The sequence below is a fragment of the Phasianus colchicus genome, chromosome 1 (genome assembly GCF_987193195.1).
Source record: "Phasianus colchicus chromosome 1, bPhaCol1.hap1.1, whole genome shotgun sequence".
NCBI classification, from domain to species: domain Eukaryota; kingdom Metazoa; phylum Chordata; class Aves; order Galliformes; family Phasianidae; genus Phasianus; species Phasianus colchicus.
Window position 1 is genome coordinate 12,109,165 of NC_143436.1, and position 23,409 is coordinate 12,132,573.

General features: G+C 38.3%; 1 long non-coding RNA gene across 1 annotated transcript; it reads left to right on the forward strand.

Moving 5' to 3' along the window:
• Nucleotides 1–5: 5 nt before the first annotated feature.
• Nucleotides 6–20,116, forward strand: LOC149919397 (uncharacterized). Its single transcript, XR_016464205.1, has 4 exons — nucleotides 6–583; nucleotides 3,138–3,265; nucleotides 17,734–17,809; nucleotides 20,016–20,116. It is a non-coding gene; the product is annotated as an uncharacterized LOC149919397 (long non-coding RNA).
• The last annotated feature ends 3,293 nt before the right edge of the window (nucleotides 20,117–23,409 follow it).

Sequence of the window (23,409 nt, forward strand, 5' to 3'; positions counted from 1 at the left end):
GGGCGCGAAACTCAGCCCGTCCTGCGTGTGTGTGACGTCAGCGCACAGCTCCGCACACCTGGCTGCGGGCGGGGGGGGGCGCTGAGGGCTCGAATTTAAATGGCTCTGCGCGGGAGGTTCTGTTGCGTTGAGAAGGGAACGCCCGGGGAAGGCTGTGCTAGTGCTCGTGGGGTCTGCTCCGGAGACTGAGACTCGCTTGTGGTGGGGTGTTCGACTTCCTTAGGCATGGCCTCGGTAGCTCGTGGCCGCGAACGTCTCCATTCGCCGTGTGTCGCCTCCTGCTGCCCCACTGCTGAGAGCCGTTCGAGTCCCGTCCCCGGCGCTGCGTGCTGGCAGAGAGGCAGCTGTGTGCAGCGGCGGGGCCCCTGGGGGCGGCTGGCACTGGTGCGATGCGGGGAGGCTGCCCGGCTTTGGGCACAGGGGCGGTCCCTGCAGCTCCTCCTTGCTGCCCGCCGCAAAACGTCGCCGCATAAACCCGGTACAGCACCACAGAATCTGTATGAGGCAAAACTTTCTGAATTTTAGTATATTTTCCAGTCAGAACGTCAGTGCAAGAGCCTACAAGGCAAGCGCCTTAATTCAGGTTTGTCTTCTCCAGTGAGCCTTTAGGGTTTGTGAAAAAAGGGATGCCGTGCAGAGAGACCAGGACAGGCTTGGGAAGTGTGGCCCCATGAACCTCTCCCGTGAAGAAAGCTTGAGGGAGCTGGGCTCGTTCAGCCTGGGAACTTCTGAGTTAAGCCATTCTATGACTTTATGGTTTTCTTCTTCGTATAGATCTTTGAAAGCTAGCACGGAATAAACCATAAATAATGACATGAAATCAAATACAGTTAAACCGTGAATTAAATATTTTGACTCTTTCTTATTAATAGCATTTATGCAACCCTCTCTTAGAGAAACTCTGAGAAACATTAGCTTGAAAGACTTTGTAAGACCTCTGAAACATTTTGTCTGGCTGTTCTTCATTGTGCTACCCCCAGAAAGAGTGTCTGAGCAGCTGAGAGGTATTGGTTACTTCTCTGCCCCCAGTCCTGTGCCCTCCTGAAGAGTTCCTGCGTGCTACTGAACAGTCGGGCACAGTCAGGGAAAAATGAAGTTGGGGCAGAAAAATTAATAAGTTTCGGGATAGTTTCCTGATTTAGGAATAAGGGATGATTTCCAAAGTAAACAGCGTGTGGTTTGGATGCTGGCAAATGAAAGTTTACAGATTAAGGAATAAGAAACCAGTAAACAGAGATTTTGGTAAATAGAAATATGTAACAGTGGAAGAGGTAGGTGTTACATGGATTGAGATACTACAAGTGGGACATCCCAACTTTGTATGGATTTTGTTTCATTTAATTATGTACCCAGTTCACATATTTTTGTACTTTTGACTACGAGGGTCTGTCATGAATCTGCCTATGCCCTTCCTTATTATTTAATGCTGTCGCTACATCCATACTCATACAGGATGAAGTTTGCCCAAGTTTTTATCACTCTTTTGAAGAAGAACATAACTTTTTTCTTTGCCGCCAGTTTTTGTGGATTTTTAATTTCAGAGGAGCAGAAGAAATACTCATTACAGGTTACATATGATTCAACAATACTATTTGTTTGTTTAAAACTATTTGGCATGGTTTTAAACGAATACAAGGAAGATTTAGGTTAGATATTAGGAGGAATTTTTTCACACAGAGGGTGGTGATGCACTGGAACAGGTTGCCCAAGGAGGCTGTGGATGCCCCATCCCTGGAGGCATTCAAGGCCAGGCTGGATGTGGCTCTGGGCAGCCTGGTCTGGTGGTTGGTGACTCTACCCACCACAGGGGCGTTGAAACTAGATGAGGTCATTTTCAACCCAGGACATTCTATGATTCTTTGATTCTATTTCTTCATGCAGTATTCTTTGAAAGAAAGATCTTTTTAGCTATGTTCATCAATCTCATTTGTTTACTTCCACATACTAAGTAATTCTTCAATTGATACTTGATTGTATTGCAGAGTTGCTTCGCATCAGTAGAAACTTTCAGGGCCCTAGAATAATATATACTCTTAGAGCCCAGAAAGGCTGAATAATTGTGCTAGTTATTCTTGCCAATACTGAGAAAAAAGTTTGTCCACGCAGTGCTTTCCACAAGTAACTCCTTACATAATGTTAAACTGTAGAGCTGTGGAGGTCTGAATCTACACTTGGAGCCAGCAGAGATCTTTACATGGTGGCAGAGGTTCACTTCTGGTGTACTGAAGTATTTTCTTTTAATCTGAAATACTCTATTGTAGTATAAAAAAAAACATTAACTATTTAAATATTGTCTGTATTTGAGCAATACACTATCTATCAGTTTTGTTCCAAAATGTTAGGAAACTATTTGCTGTTTATTGTTTGGAATTTCTCTTCAGCAGTGTAGTTACATGAAATAGTGTATTTCATCCCTGAAGTTAGAACTATACAGCTTTGTCCCTTCATCTGACAAGTTGGTAGAATGCTCAGAAGCTATGTGTGTGTTTTGCAGCTGCATTTTCTGAGAGAGGAGAGATTTTGTTGTTTTGCTTGCTTTAGTGACAAATAACAGTGGTTTGTTATGGCCTCCATCTGAGTCTCCATCACCTGCTCTTAGATTCGTTTTTAGTAAGATTATCTTCAGCTGCTACTGCATGAGTTTGATAGATAGAATTTCTTATGTTTGATACAATAGTGTATAGTGGGGGTGACGATTCAAACTTCTTTGCTGTTTTTCAGATTTAAATTAAAATCATCTAATTCAGCCAATTTACACCTTTACTCCCTTTTGTTTTTAATCAGATAATGTATGCAAAATCACATCTGAGAAACCAAATACACAATTGTTATGGAAGCAGAGGAAAATGGACAAGAATTTGAATTGTTATCATCTTTGTAAAAGGGAAAAGACCAATTTAAGGTGGATTAATGGGAAAAAAAAAAAAAAAACACCAAAAAAAACCCCACAAATAAAATTTTATATAATTCACTTAATTTATTTTTGTGCTAAGAAAACAAAATGTTACTGAATTCCAGTGCAAGATACCTTCTTCCATACTACTATTTCACTTTTAAAGTATGCATATTAAAGTTTTGTTTTTAGACAGTTTCTTGACTTTTTTTTAACAGTTCTACTACCCTCCCTTTTTTTCTAGGTTACTATAGGGGCATCCTCTGTCGTGCTGTGATCCCATGTGGCTGCAAATCATTATCAATGGTAGGAAATTACATTGCACTACTTGAAATTTAGAAAGATGAGTAAACTGTCAAGTAGACATGAAAGGTAAGCTGCAAATACAAATCTATAGTAGGTAGTGGAGACTTTAGATACTAATTAGCAATGGTAATGTCCCTGCTCAGCTATGTTACTAGTGACAGGACAGCCTTCAGATGCAATGTGCAATACCTCTGTGAATGACCTTACTAAGATTTTGGACGCTTTAATTCAAAATGAAATTTCTGGGGGGACAATGAAGAAAATTTTTTAAATTTTATAAAGCCATGGCTGAACAATTCTCAATTGATTATTCTGCAATTTGTCAGCATACTAATACAGAAGCTGCTGTTAATATGGAGGCAATGGATGCAAATAATTATAGTCAGTGTCCTGGGAGATTGCAAGGAAACTCAAATATATGTGTGAGGGTGGTGCTGCTAGAAGACGGGAAATGTATGCCATGTAGGTTAGCAGATACTACATGTGACCAAGTACTCAACTGCTACTCTGAAATACACAGTAAGTCTTCTGTTAATTTTAATGAAGTCAATGCTAATTACATTAATCTGAGAGGAGAATCAGCTCTGTGTACACATACAGTATAATCTAGAGGTGTTTGAAAGTGTATGTGTTTTACAAGAAGATTCATCAATGGGGCAGAGGAGTATTTGACACTTAATTAAAGTTTTGTTAACCTATTGAAAAGATCAGGCTTCCAATAACTTGTGTGAGTTACCTGTAAGCTTATGATTTGAACATTCAAGATACTTCAAGTAGGTCCTTTAATATGTTTGTAAATGTGTTAGAGCCAGGAGAAAATGTTTAGTAAGGTGGATTTCTGTTTGTTCCATCTGCATAGTCTTGAAAGATTATCTTGTTTGATTTAATTCTCAATATTTCTGGCAAAATAAACTGCATAAACCACTGTCCATTCAAACTCTGAGCTGCAAATTAACTAATCATGATAAGGAATTCATAATATAAATAAAATAACTCATTGAACAGTTGAGTGTTATTAATAAATACTATATTAGCTTGTAAAAGAGCGACACACACACAAAGATACACATTTATTTCTATAGTGCTGATGCCCGCACAAGAACTCTAGTACTTTAGAATTTTGTTTCTTTAGTATACACATGGCAGAAACAAATTATACATAAATTAAAACAGGAAAAAAATCAGCTAATACTACAAAGTATGTGTCCCTTTGGGATTTGTGTTTACTCTTTGTTCCATGTAGGCAGCAAAAACTTTAAATTCTTTCACAGTAATTGTGAAACAGCACTTTGAACTACTGCTTTGTTTATTAACAGTGTTGTCCATGAGTAAGAATTAGATCCATGCCTTAAATAGGAATGTGTATATTCATATGTAGTTGCCACATCAGCAACAATTATAGATTATATAACACTCTATTTGTGCAAAGTTTTCATAGATCTTATATTTGGAGTGACTACTTTGAATTGTAGGAAGTAAACTTTAGTGTTAATGCCAAAATACTGATCCCTATAGAGATTATTCTTAAGTTATAAAGGGTTGATGTGTTTTTAATGACTTTAAGATAAATCTTTTTACTCAAGATTTGTGAGAATATAGCGAGTGAAACAACTATGTAGATTTTCCATTTCTTTCCTATACAAGTGCTGAGTTCAAGAAAATAGAACAGCTTTTTGACTGCAGTATGTAATGTCTTCATACATACTATAAAAGGCAGCTCTTGTGAGTAGGTAGGTAGCTTGAATAATCCATCTCCTTTCCCCACATTTGAAAATTACCTATTACATCACTTATTCTGATTAATAGATTCTATACAATATTATTGCAAGATTTTAGTTTCTAGTTAGAAATATACAATAAATTCAGCAGCCGTTTTGTTGACAAAGCATTTAAACACCAAAATGAAAAACGGGACTGATGACTTGTGGCGATTCAGCGCCTTTGACATTAACTAGTGATTTTAAATAATTTGCTTGTAAAACTTACTGATTGAATGGAGTGGCTTATGACCAGCATATCAAGTAAATATGATTTTACTTCTTTTACATTAAATGTACATGATGTTAGCATGTAAACAAAACATAATTTTTTAGTAAGTGTTCTTTTTTATTTTTGCAAACTTTGTACTGCTGGTTATGGCAGTAGTCTTTCCATGTAAGAATATTGCTTGTGAGTGTTGATCAATACATAAAATTTTAACTTTGGAACATGTATCAAAGTGGGTTTGTCCTTCTCCTCTGCAGGCACAATGATAAAGCCTAACTCTACAACCTGACGTTCTATTGCTGTGACTTTGTAGGATTCTCTTGATTACTAATAATGGAAAAGGAACAAAGTCTTAGAACTGCCCATCTCTTTTGATTATTTTTTAATGTGCAGCAATATCAGGCATGTCAGAAGGAAGGCCTTCACCATGATTTCTTGCTTACAAGTATGCTCAATCTTCAGAATGTTCCTAATCATCTTATAGAAGATCCCAGATCCAATCCAGATTGGTATTTCTGTCTCTGCTTACTTTTACTCTTAGCTTGTGCTTAGCTTTGAATTCTGCTCCTTCTGAAAAACTGTGTGCCATAAAGCTTTGATTTTTTTTTTTTCAGCTGCACCAGTTGATCTAAATAAAAATTGTTACCTTTACCAACAAACTTTATGATTAAACACTTTTGGTTTTTTTACTAGCAACAAAGTTCATAGTTCAGATGTTGGCTTCTCTGAAGTCAATGGAAATGTTATCTTTAGCTTATCATACAGCCAGATCAGTACATCAGTACAGCCAGAATTTCTAAGTTGGAACTCAAATGCTTGAAGTTATGCATGTATCTAAGTTTATGCTTGATCTACAGCCAGGGTGCTTGGCGTCTTGCAAAATTAAGACTTGCTTATCTAAACAGATTATACTGATACTCATTATGTTTTTTTTTTTTTAGTGTGAAAACACTGGTTTTGTTGCATAAATGAAGAAAGTCCTTATAACTTTTTGTTTAAAATCTTCTTCTGCATGCCTTTGGAGAAGAGAGATTCTGATTTAGGATTAACACGAATTAATTTCCATCTCTTTAAAATTTTGGTCTGAGTAATTTTCTCATTTCAGTTTTCCTTCAATGGCCTAAAGAAATAAAAAGCAGATTATCATCACAGAGATGCAAATAAATATGCTGGATATTCTCTGATGCATTGGTAAAATAGGTTGCATTTTGTTGATTCTAAGGAAATTCATTATTACTCAGAGCAAATGAGGTATTTGCTGTATTAGAGGAACTAATTCTTATTCTGTATTAGAGGTTTCTAATTCTTCTTCCTTCACCCTCTGAACAGGAACAAGCAGACTCACCTGGCAGAGGGTTACATTTCAGTGTTCCTTTGTTTGCCTTGGCAGTTACTCCACTTTTATATTGATATCATACTAGTCCACGTTGCCTGAGTTACACTATTAATTCTTTTCTTTGTTTACATGTTTAATGTCCTTAAAGCTTTTAATGGACTGCTACTTCTTTAAAAATAACTAGTTCATTTTTTTAATCTGTGCAGAATGCAGAAAATGAATGGTTACAAAGTTATTAATTTTTAACTATCATTGTGAATTGAATACCATTATGTTTAGCTGAATAATACATTATATCTAATGGTGTCTAGTATTATGAATTATATTTTGAATATAATCTTCCATTTGAAAGCTACGTTTTGCCTAGGAGCATTCTGTTGATCCATTGTTTTTTTCCATCATTTAAGTTCCACAAAATAAGTAAATAATTCTGACAGATTTTTTTCCTTTTTTTCAAGAATAAAATTTGTGGAATCAATTGTGTCAAGTAACACAAATATAAAAGTATAATGATGAAACAGGCATAAATTCTATTTGTAAAATGAGAAAATATATTCAGTAATATTTTGTTTCAAAAATACTGTGGCTAGCTGTGAACTTATATATATTAGCTAAGCTCTGCCAGCATTACTAATAATTCAGAATCAACTGTACTCAAAGAAGAATGCTGTTGTGTGTGTAAAATGCTGTTGTTAACTTTTTGGTTAACTGAAAAGTGGTAGAAAAATGTGTAAGTAAAAACCTTACTTAACAAAATTATCTTTTCTCTTTCCTAGTATTCTCTGTGTCATGAGGTAACCTGTCAGAATAATCTGGAAAGCTGTTCCATGCAGTTTATCTCACCATGCTGAGTTTTGGCCAGGATCTAGGCTTTATTTCCAAGAAAGTAGATGCTGTTTTCAGCCCCTCTCATGAGAGGCATTTGGATTATCCAGGCTATTTTCCTAATTGAAAAAACTATAAAACTGAGTTGTGAGCCATTGCTGAAAGAATGTGAGGAACCCAGTTTAAGAAAACTGTATGATGATAAAAGTGTCCAAGGGGGAAAAAAACAGGAAATGCTTTTAGATGAGAAAGAGCTATCAGGAATTTAAACAGGAAAGACTGAGTACTGTTTGTTGCTGCAGAAGCTAATGCTGTATGCAGAATGACCATTGCCCTGAAGATCTCCTCTGTTGACAGAAAGTCAGTCTGAGGTCAGACAAACCAGGTCAGCAGTGCAGACTAGTCCACAAGGCACCTCGCTGGTTAAAGAAGCAGAAAATGGAACTGGAGACAAGGGAGTCAGATTGCAAACCAGAATTATGTTCAGAAGATCTAGGTCACTGTAAAGAGAGCAAAATGTAAGAGCCAGAGGACACGAGCTACCAAGCCAAGGCAAGTAATGAGTTGCAGCTGGAAAAGAGAGCGAGTCCTCAGGAGTGATGGGGAACTGAGGCACAAGCAAGCATATCCCATCGTGTTAAATGGGTCATCCTCTGCAAGACAGAAGGCACTGAAAAAGATGTGTCAGTCGGAGCTGAGGCTTACCTGCCGTCCTCCTAATGTGCTGTTTGCTGTGACTAAGCAGCTATGTTTCCCGTGGGTGGAGTAGGGCAGTACTACAGGCACTTGCTTTGATTTACAGTACTTGTTATCACGGGAAAACTGAGGTTTGCAGGGCTCACAGCTCGTGGTTTCAGTTGAGAAACATTTACGCTTGCTAACAGCTCATTTGCTGATAGATATGAATGACTATCCCGAAGAATAGTTGTGAAAGGTTCTCCACCACTCCATTCAAGTTTCCACCTTTGAAACATAGCAGTTCTTTGTCTCACAAGGCTGGTTTGAGCTGTAGCGTTGTGTCTGTGCTTCCAAAATAGACCTACCAGCAATGGGCAGCTTTCCACCAGAGTTGTCTTGGACCAAAACTATATACACGATGTGCGAAGTAGTTTGGAACCCACAAATTGTATTTTTTAGGCATGCGTACACCAAAATAAAAACAACCAAACAAACTTAACATATTCTTATAGTTTTAGATCCTGAACTAACCTATTTGGTAGGTTTCATTCAATATAAGGAGGCCTTCTCTTTCAGTTTCACTTGCCTACCTTTAGTATTGAAACCAAAAGAGTAAGTCCCATCATAACACTTGTTTTTTGATAGAATAGATGTACATTTCATCTATATTTTGTTTTTATACTTCTTGTGAGATTCCAAGCCATGTTGAATTAATACATATGCAGTTCATTTCTACAGGTTTCTGTTCATACGGAACTGGATCTGATATTACTGTATTTAGAAAGTGGCAATGTGTTGATACACATGGAAATACTGTAAGAAATAAACCTGATGTTAACGATGAATGAGTGCTGCCAAGATAGCCTGTGCTACAGTAGGCCAGTTAGCCTGAAAACATCCTGGACAAAATAACAAAACAGGTGCACAATTCACTTTCTTAAGGACAATTAGGAATAAAATTAATTGAAATCAACATTTTTCTGGATTTTATTTTCTGGAAAAAAAAATAGGGAAAATCTGTGCAGTTTTTGACTAAGTATTTCATGACATTCAAATTGAAATTGCAGCAATATGCTTTATCTGTGATATTTAAGATAAGAGATACTTAAGATAAGTGATATGACAGATTTTCTTAGATATACGTATTTTTTTCTTTATATGGATGTGTCATTCCTGACATTTATGTAAATATGATGTCCAGATTCTAACTAACTGTTGTGGAAATGTTCTACAGAATACAGGGCTAATTTCTGTTCTGTACACACACTGATATCTTTGAAGTAAATATCATACCATAGCTGATAATGCTTGTGCATAGAATTGTAGGGGTTGTAGGTGACCTCTGAAGACATCTAGTCCTCTCCCACCCCACTAATGCGTGTTCCCTACAATAAGTCACACAGGAAAGCATTCAAGTGGGTTTTGAGTATCTCCAGAGGAGACTCCACAGCCTTTCTGGGCAGCTTATTCCAGTGCTCAGCAACTCTCAAAGAAGTTTATCTTCATGTTTCAACAGAAATTTCCTGTGTTCCAGTTTGTGCCCATTCCCCCTTGTTTTGTTGCTGGGCACTGTTGAAAAGAGCCTGGCCACATCTACTTCACTGCTGCCCATTAGATATTTGTAAGCATTGATAAGATCCTTGCTCAATGTCCTTTGAGCTGAGCAGTCCCAGGTATCTCAATTTATAATGGGAATGTTCCAGTCATCATCAGCAGGATGGCAGATTATTAACTAATTATGAGTCTAGCGCATTTGCACAGAATGATCTAGAACAATTATAATGCTGGACCATTGCTGAGAAGATGTTTTATTTCAGCCGTACACAAAACTTTATGCTTAAGAATAGAGTGTCATTTATTGTGTTGTAGTATGTAATGACTCCAGAAATGGCTGTATTCAGAAATGAATGAAAATATGTTATGTAATGCTGAGGAAAGAGATTACGGACTTATTGTATATGATTACCTATACATGATATTTATGTAGGTAAGCAAAGAATAAGTTCATGAACAGATATTTATTTCTTCTTGAAGTTTTGATTAGACTAAGATTGAAATACTACTTAAAGAGCTAGTATGGAACTACCATAAAAGGAAATTGAAAATCTACCGTCAGTGTTAAAACTAGTCAAATGTAAAAACAGTCATAAAAATGTCTGGGGAGAATTCTCTAATAAAAATGGTAAGGAATGTGAGAGCCAACAGAAGGAGCTGGCTGCAGTGTGCCTAACTTCACTTTGGACAGCCTCTTCAGAAGGCATTGCACAGCTGGGATTCAGAGCAATCCTTGCATACCACACACGGAGAAGACTGTTGGAAATTACTTATCTCAGATGACAAGTTTTATTTGGAAAATCAAACTAGGTAGTCCATTTTTTATAATCCCTTCATGTCAGCATATCCATCATAAAGAAATTTAGAAATGAACTGTAACAAATCTCTTGTAATTAGACTGTACATGCCCTCGATGTGATCTTGTCGAAGAGCCATGGAAGGAGAGCTTTGTGCTGCCTTGCTTCAATGAGGGCTTATGGGCAGTGCCATGCTTGGATTGCAGAGCTGAGTCTCCAGCTCCTATGGCACCTCAGCACAGCTTGAAAGCTCTGCACCTGTGTATCTATCTGCCTCTACTAATGTTCACCCTACAGAACAGTTATAAACATACATAGCTTATTGTGGTAATGGAAGACTTCCCTTTAGTCAGGGAAGAGGTGGTCCGAGAGAGCCTGGGCAACACCAGTGTTCACAAATCCATGGGACCTGATGGGATGCATCCACGGGTGCTGAGGGAACTGGCGGAGGTGATTGCTGAACCGCTCTCTGTCATCTTTGAGAGGTCTTGGAGAATGGGGCAGGTGCCTGAAGGCTGGAGGATAGCCAGTGTCACTCCAGTCTTCGAAAAGGGCAAGAAGGAAGATCCAGGCAATTATAGGCCAGTCAGCCTCACCTCTGTCCCTGGAAAGGTGATGGAGCAGCTTGTGCTGGATTCCATCTCCAGACAGCTGGAAGAAAAGGAGGTTATCAGGAGTAGTCGGCATGGGTTCACCAGAGGGAGGTCGTGCTTGACCAACCTGGTAGCCTTTTATGATGTTGTCTCTGGCTGTGTGGATGGGGGGAACGCAGTGGATGTAGTCTACCTTGATTTCAGCAAGGCATTTGATACTGTCTCCCACAACATCCTTATAACAAAGCTGAGGAAGTGTGGGACAGATGAGTGGACAGTGAGGTGGGTTGAGAACTGGCTGACTGGCAGAGCGCAGAGGGTTGTCGTTGGTGGTGCAGAGCCCGGTTGGAGGCCTGTAACTAGCAGTGTTCTTCAGGGGTCGGTGCTGGGTCCGGTCTTCTTCAACATCTTCATCAGTGACCTTGATGAGGGGATAGTGGCCACCCTCAGCAAGTTTGCTGATGATACGAAGTTGGGAGGATTGGCCAATCCTGACACGCCTGAAGGCTGTGCTGCCATTCAGCGAGACCTGGACAGGCTGGAGAGCTGGGAATAAAGAAACCAGATGAGGTTTAACAAAAGCAAGTGTAGAGTCTTGCATCTGGGGAGGAATAATCGCATGCACCGGTACAGGTTGGGGGATGACCTGCTGGAGAGGAGCTCTGCAGAGAGGGACCTGGGTGTCCTGGTGGACGACAGGTTGGCCATGAGCCAGCAGTGTGCCCTTGTGGCCAAAAAGGCCAACAGCATTCTGGGGTGCATTAAAAAGAGCGTGGACAGCAGGTTGAGGGAGGTGATCCTCCCCCTCTACTCTGCCCTGGTAAAGACTCATCTGGAGTACTGTGTCCAGTTCTGGGCTCCTCAGTACAAAAAAGACAGGGATCTCTTGGAAAGAGTCCAGCAGAGGGCCACAAAGATGGTGAAGGGCCTGGAGCGTCTCTCCTATGAAGAAAGGCTGAGTGAGCTGGGTCTGTTTAGCCTTGAGAAAAGAAGACTGAGAGGGGACCTGATCCAGGTCTATAAATATCTAAGGTGTGGGGGGCAGAGTGGCGAGGACAGACTGTTTTCAGTGGTATGTGGAGACAGGACAAGGGGAAATGGCCAGAAGCTGGAGCACAGGAAGTTCCGCACCAATGTGCGCAAGAACTTCTTTACGGTGAGGGTGACGGAGCACTGGAACAGGCTGCCCAGGGAGGTGGTGGAGTCTCCTTCTCTGGAGATATTCAAGACCCACCTGGACGCCTACCTGTGCGACCTGGTGTAGGGAACCTGCTTTGGTGGGGGGGTTGGACTCGATGATCTCTGGAGGTCCCTTCCAACCCCTACTGTTCTGTGATTCTGTGATTCTGTGATTATGCTCTATTTAAGGCCCCACTAAGACACCCAAAAACCTAGATTTCAGGGATGAAGAACAGTAAAGATATTGTACAAGTCTTCTCTGGAATAAGAATTGTGCTATGGTCACACCAGCATAAACTGCTTGAATATAAATATTATTTTTCATACTGAAGCTTTTCATTTTAACTTTCTCTTTATATGTGTGTGTGTGCATATATATATGTATATATATGTGTGTTGTTTATTCACAAGAATGTAACAGCTTCTAGAGGGTTGAAGCAGGCAATGGGGTATTCTCTTTATTCACACATTTTTACTTTTTAATAGGGTCTTTTCAGAGCAATACAAAAGCCTGATTGAATGCTGGGAGAAATTTTGTATCGTAGAGTCATTTAAATGTGGACTAAGGCATTCTCTGGACAGTTGCATAAAAATGACAAGTGACCCTCTATACAATAGTTGCTTTCAACATGATCCAAGGCCAAGGCAGGCTTTTGACAGTTATATAACGCAGATGGGTCATGATCAGCCAACACTAAAATGTTCAGCATTGCACAAAATGAGAATCACATTTGTCTAAAAACTGAAACAAACAAACAAACAGAAAGCAGACAAAAAAGTTTTCATCTTCAGAATGCCAATTATTTCTCCATGTAATTAAATTCAAATTTAGAAATCTTTATTTCAATCTGAAAGCTAAATGCTAACCAGGAGATTGGGAAAGGCTTAAGTATGAATCTGGGGGTTCTCTGAACTTTGATGCCTGTTTGAATACATTTGCTGTGCATTGTACATGTTTTATGAAATGGCAGATATATCTGGGATATACATCTAGCGTATATATATATGTGGCATTTTTCTGTATATGTGTATTTTTTATTAAGAAATATTTTACTATGCCTTTAAAATAACTGTGGAATATTTTGGGTACCGAATTCACTAATCCAAATAATTTATCTTTTTTACTGGCATGCTGCCACCTATGCTTTTCTTGTTGTTTTTTCCACTGCAAAAATCATTGCTTAGTGCTTTATGTTAATGCTTATTTGCAATTCCTTAGGCCAAAACAATAATTTCACTGAAAAAAAACATCAAGAATCTATCTGAAAAAATAAAATACACATGCATCAGTAACATTGCTGCAGTGTGCATTTTCTTTACTCCAAATGGTAATGAAGTCTTAAACTACATGGAATTGTGGCATTTCACTGAACTGAATTTATACTGCCAAAGCCAAAGGCTTTACAAACATATTTTTAATATGCTGCAGGGGAGCTGTATCACAGCTATCTCTACTATCATTTTTTCACTGTAACCCAAAGAGAAACCTGTTCCAATTGAAGGATAATTTATGGTCATTCTTTCTTTCATTTCCATGCTTCATTGAAAACTACAATGTTAATGAAATTAATGATCCTTTTCTGGTGTCCTTTTTTTTTGAGAATAATTGACCCCTCCTGTTTCCCAATAGATATTACAAAATATTGTAGACAATTGTGTTCATATACATCAATAAGTAAACTTTTATACAAATCACCATTGCAAATATTAGTATCTTAATTTTGTGTGATTGAAGTATTTTGTTATTCGTTCTGATTTTTTTTTCCTCAACATTTTTATCGATACAGATACTTCATAGTAGTGGTATTAAGAAGTGAATTATAAGTTGTATTAAAATAGGATTTCTGTATTTGCCCTCAGGCTCCTGTATTTAATATGTATAGACTGAACTACAGTGGAGAAGGGTTTTTTTTTTTTTTAATGATTGAGTAATAAAAAGAAAAAAGGCAGTAACGCAGTCTGTTCTGCTTTGAGGATAGCTAGATTTGGTTACTACTTCTTTTTTTTGCCAAGATTTGTACCGTCAATCTGTGTGTTCAAAGTATTCAAAAGACTCAGTCTGAAAATAGTAAAAATTAAATTTGATTCAAAACATTGAGCATTGAACAATTATTAGTTAATAAGAAATGATTTATAAATTAAATTGTAGATTGTTGTCTGTTGCCAACCTGGTTTTCATGAATTGGAAACTAATTAATCTCTTGAGGCTGTTATTTGATAGAACTTTATTATTTTTGAAGGCCTTGTTAAAGTAGGCTGGGAATTATCCCAAAAATACTTCTATCTCTTAACACATACATAAGAGATTTAAGCTTTAACCCTACTATGGAGCCTTTCTTACTGTTAAGTAACAGAAAAGATGAACTGTAGTTAAACCTTTTCATCAGAAGTGGTTTCTTTCCAAACATTCTCCTCCACCAAGTTTATTCCCTCCCTTATGATGCTTGTGTGGACAGACTGCTAGGGAAAGAACAGAAATAAATGAACTCCATTTTTTTTGCAGAACTCTGATATCTGATCTTTAACTGAGGAAGCTTACTCTCTCCTTGTATCACTGAGGAATTCTGGTCCTCTATAGTAGGAAATGTGTAAATTCTGAAAGTATTATTGACTTGGCTCATTGCCAAAAAGATGCAAAGAAAGCTTAAAGCAACCATGGCTCTTTGACAGAAAGATGAGCAGGCAAGAACCGGACAGATGAACTGTTCCTTCTTTAAATTTGCTTAATAGACTCACTAGTTAATAAAGACCTTTTGAATCATAAGATACCAATCCCTTAAATTTTGGAAGAACTTGTAGGAAAATAAACTAAAAAAAATATAACGAGAAAGCAAGATTTCCTCCAAACGTCAGTACTTTTTGACAGGATGGAAAGTTCTCATTTAAACCTTTATCTTGATCTCACAGTTTATAATGAGTACTTAAAGAATTTCAGTGAAGTTCGTAGAATCATGGAATGCTTTGGATAGGAAGAGACCTCTGAAGTCATTTGATCATCTAGTTCCAACCTCCTGATGCAGGCAGGGACACCTCCATCTAGACCAGGTTTCTCAAAGACCCATCCAGTCTGGCCTTGAATGCCTTCAGGAAAATGGCATTCACAACCTAAGGACAACCTGTTCCAGGGTCTCATCACCCTCATAGTAAAGAATTTACTCATAATATCTAGTCTAAATCTGCCCTCTTCCAGTTTAAAGCCACTTCACCTTGCTACCTGTCATTATAAAAAGTCCCACCCCAGCTTTTTTGTCGTCCCCCTTTATCCCCTCATCCTTATTTTCTCTGTGCCTTAGGGCCTTCAGGAGGATCTGCTCCATGATCTTGCTAGGCACAGAGGTAAGACTGACTGCCCTGTAGTTCCTTGGATCTTATTTTTTTTCTTTCTTGAAAATGGGGGTATGTTTTCCCGTTTTTCAGTCAGTGGGAACTTCATCAGACTGCCATGACCTTCCAAATACGATGGATAGCGGCTTGGCAACTTCATCCACCATCCTTCAGAATGGATGGATCTGATCGGGTCCCGTGGATTTTCGCACCTTCAGGTTCTTTAGATGGTGTCAAACCTGGCCTTCACTTATAGCAGGCAGGTCTTCCTTCTCCCAGTTCTTACCTTTGCTTTCTGCAACCTGAACAAGCAGACTGAATTTAATTTGGGGTCATGGTCTCTGATTAATTTTCACCTGTGGTTCTTTTTTTCTTGTAAAATGTTATACTACTGATTGTTTTATTTTTTGGTTTGGTTTGGTATGGTTTGGGTTTTTTTTTTTTGTTTTTGGGTGGGAGATGGGGCATAGCTTGCTTTTTCCTTATTTAAGTAATTATGTTTTCTATCAAACTTCTCCCATGCTTAGTCACTCCTCAGGACTATTATGTATAAACCTGTCTGCCACTGCTGCCATGTTTCTACATAGTGTTTTGTTAAGGCTCATTCCAGACTACAAGTTATTGAAGGCACAGCCTAAAACTCATTGTGTTTTAAAGAGTTATCCACACTTAATTCACTCTACAGAAAAGACTTCACAGTGGCATAATGTCATCACTGTATTTCAGCTGCTCTCTAGAAGCAGTGGTACATGTCTACAATACTCTGTTTTCTCTGTTATAATAAGCTTTAAATGTAGTGTGCCATTTTTGTCGCTATACAAAGCCTGTTTGAACATGGAAGCAGAATCGATTGGTTGATGTTCTTACCACACAAACCCCCCAAAAAAGTATTTTTTTCTCCTAAATATGAGGTTAGTTGTGAACCATTGGAGGAAAAAAGATACATACTGTTGTTGGTTCTTGAAAATTTCTAAGAAAGCCTGAAAGAAAATTTCTAAGTGAGCCTCTTATCTTAACAATACTGGGTTTGTAAAAAAAGCTAAAATAATAGAAAAGAGATGGCAAATATTTTGAGGAGGAAAAGTCCTTTACATCTGTTATCTTGGGAGTTTAAGCAAGTGATTTTCCCTCTCACATTCAGGAAGGATAATTCATAAAGTCTTCTAAAAACTTACAGTGTAAATGCAAAATTGCACAAGGAAAGCAGCCTGAAGAGAGGAATACTGTATTATTAAGTTTTTAAAGTTCATGTTTATTAAATGTGAGCATAACCAATGTTAAATTGAACCAAGTAAAATGAGAATTTGCAAATGGTTGATGAAATATGAATATGGAAAAAAGAAATCACGCAGTGATGTTATCCTAAAGTGTCAGAAATGCCATATCCCCTGCTGTTTGCACTCCTGAAAACATTCAAATGGCACCTTGCATCTAAAATCATAATTATCAAGCATCTTCTTTTGCTTCTGTACTGCAGAGAAAAAGAGGGATTGCTATGGAGACAATATATAGCAAATAGCTGGAGGGTAGGTGGAATAAATTCAATAAATAAACAGACACAGGTGAAAAGTAGGAATGAGCAGTGACAACCAAATCTGACAAAAAGCTTCTGATTTTATATTGAAACTTTAAAAAGGACATAGAAATCAAATGTCACTAAAAACTGATAAAGCTATGGAATTAAACAGAAAGAAAACATCAGGAAATAATTTACTGCTCAAAATGAGACAGACAAACAATCATGAGACCTTTTACTAACCTACAGCTGCTTCTATGGGTTTGAATTGGTCATTTATGTTATTGCACTCTCTGAGCATCAGTTTACCATGAAATCCCCCTAGGTTTACTGCATGCACATTGTAGGAACACTTAACATCTCCATTTACCCAGTTTGTTTCCTCCTATGCTATTGAAAACAGCAAAATCTAGGCTGGTGTGACAAGCCAGCTCCTAGGGATACAATCAAAAAATGTTACAAATCACCTGATTTTGGAAAGCAATTATATGTTGGAGAAAAATCATTCAATAATTCATAATAGGGCAAGTGACATGGGGTTTATTAACAGAAGTACTTGATGCAGTTACCATGATAAGGCATACATGCCACAAATGGGCTGGTACTGGTATGTGCCAGTATTGATTCTGGAGAGTCTCATTAGTTCTGTTTCTCAAAAAGTTACAAAATCCTGGAGAAATGGCTATTGTTGTTCTGCTGTCAATTAGAATAGAATGTAACAAAAGTATAATCTGCTTTTTTTTCAGTGTTCCTATGTGTTTATACAGCTCCTTCCCACAGTGGATCATTTGATATAGAACAGCAGAAACAATGTGAAGATGGGTAAGGTACTTTCCAGTTGTATTTCAGCTTCACATCTTTCACTACATAGAGACTTTTCCTTTAGTGGCTTTTCCTTTTTTGATCAGATGGCTTTAATTTATGAACTTGATCAGTTTTATGCCAACCTCCTTAGGATTTGTAACCTGGCTCTGATTCAGTCACTGGCCATGTCTCGTGTCCCAGAATAGTATGAGGGTCTTCTTGGCAGGGTGGGAGGGGGAGAAAGATGAGAATGTTGAAGGGTTATGAGTGTTGAGTAAGCCCCACATTCCTCCCATCTCTTCTGTCCTACTTACTCACCCTAACTGTAGCTAATCAACAATGACAGCTTTGTCAATTTCTGCTGTTATTTGCAAGAAATTGGATTGTCCTTTCCGTTAGTTTACAGCCTGAGTTCTCATAGTACATTTGAATTCCTCATCACTCTTCTGTAAAATAATACCATTAATTCAATTAATTGCAAACACAGCTGACAAAGCTATGGTGAAAAATTTGCCTCCAGTACATTTTTCTCCCTGTTGTTTCTTAGTTCTGATCGAAGGAGGTTGGCTATGGCAGCAGAGAAGCTGATGTACATTAATTTCTCCTACTGCAGATGCAATAACCTACTGCAAATAAGCTGTAGTGACTGTTGTGGGCAGTAATACACTGAAATGCCTGGATCCAACAGATACTGTTTACCTGAGAAATTTGGTGGAAGACACAGAAGTGGATGTGATAGGTTATGAAGTAAGAAATAGGAAATATTATAACTGCTCATGTCTGCAATTTAGCACTGGAAGTATCAAGAGGAGATACATGACTTGAAGTTTCTCATATTCACATGTAGCTGATGTGAGCATGCACTGTAGAATTCTGTTCTTACAGAAAAAATAATCAAATTCCCTGAGGACCCTAAGAGCTGGATTTACACAGTTCAGTGAAACCTGGCGTATCCCAGCACAAACTTCTGCACTTTCCTTTCCTCTGCCCCTATCTCTTTGTGGCCCACTAGAAGTTGCAGCAGCACATTGCTGGTGCTGAGTTATGTGAGCTGTTCCTGGGATGCTGGAGTCCGGAGAACACCACATGGCAACAGTCTCCCCACCAAGGGCGAGCTTCCAGTTCAGACTGGCATCTCTGCTGCCTCAGATCGATTGCTTTCAAACTGTGCTCTCGTTGCTAATGAAGAATTTTTTCTGCTTTTAACTACCTAGACATTAGGTATCCAATCTAAGGAAATTACTGGATCGGTGTTACCTCCTTAACAAGCAATGGAAAAGATAAGCACTTCCAAAAGGCAATTTATCTCCTGCTGTGTTCAACCATTTTAGGATTAGATGAGTCACCCTCTACATTTATCAGTCTGTTTGCACTGATTACAGAGGAAACCAGGCATGGCTATCCCAGCTTGTTCCACTTGCAGGTGATAAGAGCTAGGTGAGATGAGTCCCATTTAACCCAAATGAAAGGGAAAGTGGTTGAAACAATGAAGCTGAAATATAGGTCTGTGTAGAATCCAAAAAGTAAAAGAGTGGAAGTGGTGAATTTGTAGCTTGATGCAGCTTTGTAACAAAATACCACAGTACACCCCAGAAGCAGAGAGTTACTTCAGTGGAAATATGTGTGTTTCCACTGGAGGGGGGGAACCAAACAAAAACAAAAACAAAAAAACCTAATGTCAAGGTGTTTTATAATTTTTTTTTTTTTTTATGTGCATGGGCAATGTTCTAGAATGTTTTAATGGCATCGAGTTATGATGGATATGATGGATACCATTGTCTAGGCACAGTAACTGTGAGCAAATTATCAACTGTACAAATAAACTAAATTCCACTGGTATAAATACAGCAGTACAGATTTATTCCAACTGTAATTTTGGTGCTGTGTACTTTGATAGAAAACTTTGAGGTGAATAATTCTATAGTATAAAAAGTGCAAAGGGAAAACTGAAAACAGAAATAATTTATTCCATTTAACTGTGTGAGTTGAAACACAATTGCATCTTTACTTCCTTTGTTCATTCTTATTGAACACAGTAAACTGTCGAATGGAAACAACTGGCATATTGTGCAGCTTCCAACAGTGGCTGACAGTAGTTCAAATAGATGACTTGACAGCATGCCCAAAGAAATGTTTCGGCTTTACAATTTAGAAAATGTTGTTTCTTCTGTGAACTAAGTGTGTACAAGGAAGAACAGAACTGAGAGTCTTTATTTCATTACAGATACAGAGGAAGAGCAAGCTAATATTTTTTTACACCTGGCATTGCTCAAGCTTCTGGTCCCAGGGGAAGAAAAAGGAGTTATTGGGAAATGAATGGAGTGCTGATTGCACCTCCCTGCTCTTCTGCAAGTATGAAAGCTACTAATACTGGAATTGGTGACTCTGTCATGTCTTTTCAAGTATCCTCTAAGATAGGAGGATAGTTAAGATAGGTGAGATAGATAGATAGCTGGTTGTGCTTAGAGCAAGAGGAGCGATGGAATGCTGAGCCGTCCCAGATGAGGCTGTGTGAGCTCTAGCAGTGCACAGCCTGCAGCTGCAGGGTGGTCAGGGACTGCACTCTGTGTTTTGTATGAGTGCGTGTGAACGCATGTGTCTGTAATTTCAGTATCAACTCCACAGGCAAACTATGGAAATAAAATAAATTCAAGATGCCTGTTCTGTCAGGCAATGAATGTTTTAAAGTTTTAAAGTTTGCAACTGATTTATATGTTTGTATGAAAAGCATGACATGTGCCTCGTCTGGAATGCTACCAGCAGTAGGATGGAAAATTCAAGGCTGCTAGACTTCTCTTCTAGAGCATTATATTTATAGGTCATTGCCTTTCTCTATAAATGTAAAGTAGTTTTGTCAAACAATGTTTGGCAAGCTCTATGAGAAAAATCTAAATTGTTCAAAGCAATTCTAATTAGTACAGAAATATGCAGACAGATGAAATTCTTCTGATAATTTTCTTTCCAAGTGTCTGAGCTAACATTATATTTATATATATTTAAAATGGTCCCCTTCAGCCACAGTGCCAAAGAATCCAGAGATCCTGTCCTGATAAGATACAACAGCCCAAATGCTTTCACAAGGTGAGGCCTGTGGGGTGTGTTTGGTTTACAGTAAACTAACATGGTCAGCTTAAGGCTCTGCATGTGACCATGATGTTTGGCACAAGCCAGCAGCTGGCATTACTTATGACTGCTATCAGTTTTGTAAAAAATACTGAGTCTATGATATGTCTAAGCATCAACCCAACTAATTTTTAATGAATAAATGTTAATTCTTGTAGGAATGCTTACTCCTGAATAACTATGAAAAAGTGCACTATTCTATGTTCTATCATTTCAGTTAATGAAAGCATTCCACTTCTAAGGGGCACTATTTTGTCTCTGCATGCAGCATTACATTAGCCATAAAGTTGCATAGAGTTATAAGCACAAATATGTCTATTGAAACAATTTGGTGTAATTATTCAGACTAGGAATAACTTTCACACAGCTTGAGAAGCCTGCAGTAGTTGATGTGTCACAGAGGTGACCACTCCAGTGCTAAAGTGAGATGCGTTATGGCACACACAGAGCAGCGCAGGTAAGGGAAGCTTTTAGCTGCTGGATCTCAGCTCAGCTGCTCACCACATTTATGACTTCAGGATTCTTTCTTGATCTTTCTGACCAACACTGTACTAATTGATTTTACTCAAAGCTGCTTACGGTTGACGTCAGGCCAACAGCTCCAGTTTTGGTAATCAATACGAGCTGTAACCTCATTGCCTCCAAGGCTCAGACAACCACCCACAGTTTAATCATTGCTAGGTTCCATAAGCTCATTGATGGAGCACTGAAATGCAGACAGCTTCTACACAAATCACCTAATGATAATGATGCATTCTATCAGACAGTGAAATGCCAAGAGTATATCACAACCACCATTCTCTGCCATTAACATAATTTCAGTTCAGTGCATCCTCGTTCTGCTGGTCAGCTGATGTTGTGCTAGATGTCAAGTCAGAATGCAATCTGCGTTTTCAGTCTGCAGCCTTTATAAGGATATTGCCCTACTGGGATTAGAAGAAAATTATTAGAGGAAAATATCAGGCTCAGTCACCATGCTGTGAATATTATTTCTAGACAGGTCTGTTCTTTATTTCATTTATATTTTAATCTTTCTGTTATTCAGCATGCCTGCTCAAGGTAGAATACTCTCCAATATTATGTCCTCATGAGGAGGGTTCCTTTGGATTATAAATGTGACTTTTCAACCTATGTACAATAATATTGACTGATTTAACTCCATATTTGTCAGTGCAGTCTTTAGTGCATTCTCACTCCCATCATTTTCTGTAATGTCAGGACTCCACAAATAGTATCAATTCCTCTGTTCCTAGGACTCAGCCTGCCTGGGGATAGCTAAGTTTTATCAGTGTTTGGATTGTTTTCCCACTTGTTTCTTGGAAACATACTGGCAGGAATATATAACAATTGTAGAAAATATGCTGAAAACAATACATACCATGCCATAATCATGTAAACTGTTTTCTCAGAAACAATTGTAGCTGTATGTCAGATTTGAACCATGAACTCTATAACAATGCATGTATTTCTGTCATATGAACATATATTTAAGCTTTGGAATTAAGTTCAGAACTATAAGGAAAAAAATAAAAAAGTATGCTCTTTGGATGCATTTATGTTTCCTTCAAAATGATCTGTTAAAGAGAATTTGCCTCAAAATTGGGACAGTGTGCAGGGACTCATACCTGCTGGTCAGTACCAGGATGTACAGCCTCAGGCTGTTCCCACTGCACTGCTGAATGATCTTGTAATATAAATATAAAGTGAATTTTCCTCAAAGACTGAAGTTATAAAATTGAATGTGAATTAAATTGTTTATTACAGAAGATTCATAGTACAAACCAACACATGTCAAGCAACAACTAAATTTTGATATTTTTGATTGAATTTGCAGAATTAACAGCTAATTTAAATTGAGTACAGAAGAATTATTTATAGTAGTGGAGTTTATTTTTTCTTTTTCCAGCCAGTTCACTCTGACTTCTTATTCCTGATTTTCAGCATTTACATTTCATTACATTACACTTCAGCATTTACAGTTCATCCATCAGTGATCTTATTTCATGACAAACTGGGGTATAACCCTCAATGTGTGTACATTGGACCCTTAAGTAATCACTGGAAAGATGCATTGCAGAGCTGAGGGGATATGTCCCTTGGGATACCCACTGGGACCACGATACATTTAAAACATTTCATTGTCTTATTTGAGCATACTGATGATTTGACAGAATGGAAATCATTTAGAAAAGATGTCAGAGGGTTTTCACTGTCTGGGACCAAAGCTCTCTGAGTCAGGGTCTGGTTGGTACTGGTTGCCATGTGCCTGGATCTCACTGGCAGGTAGGGTGCATCCTGTGAAGAGGACCAAGCTCAATCCTGCTGTTTGCTTTAAATGATAACCTAGGGAATGGACAAAGGTTCAGAAGAAAAGCAAGCTGAGTTTGGCCTCTGGTGATTTGTGCCAGGTGTAGTGCAGTTCTCCTTTTGCAGGTTGATCTGTAATTTGTAGGTCTACTAAATCCTGGTATTTCTTTAGAAAGCCAAGTGCTCTG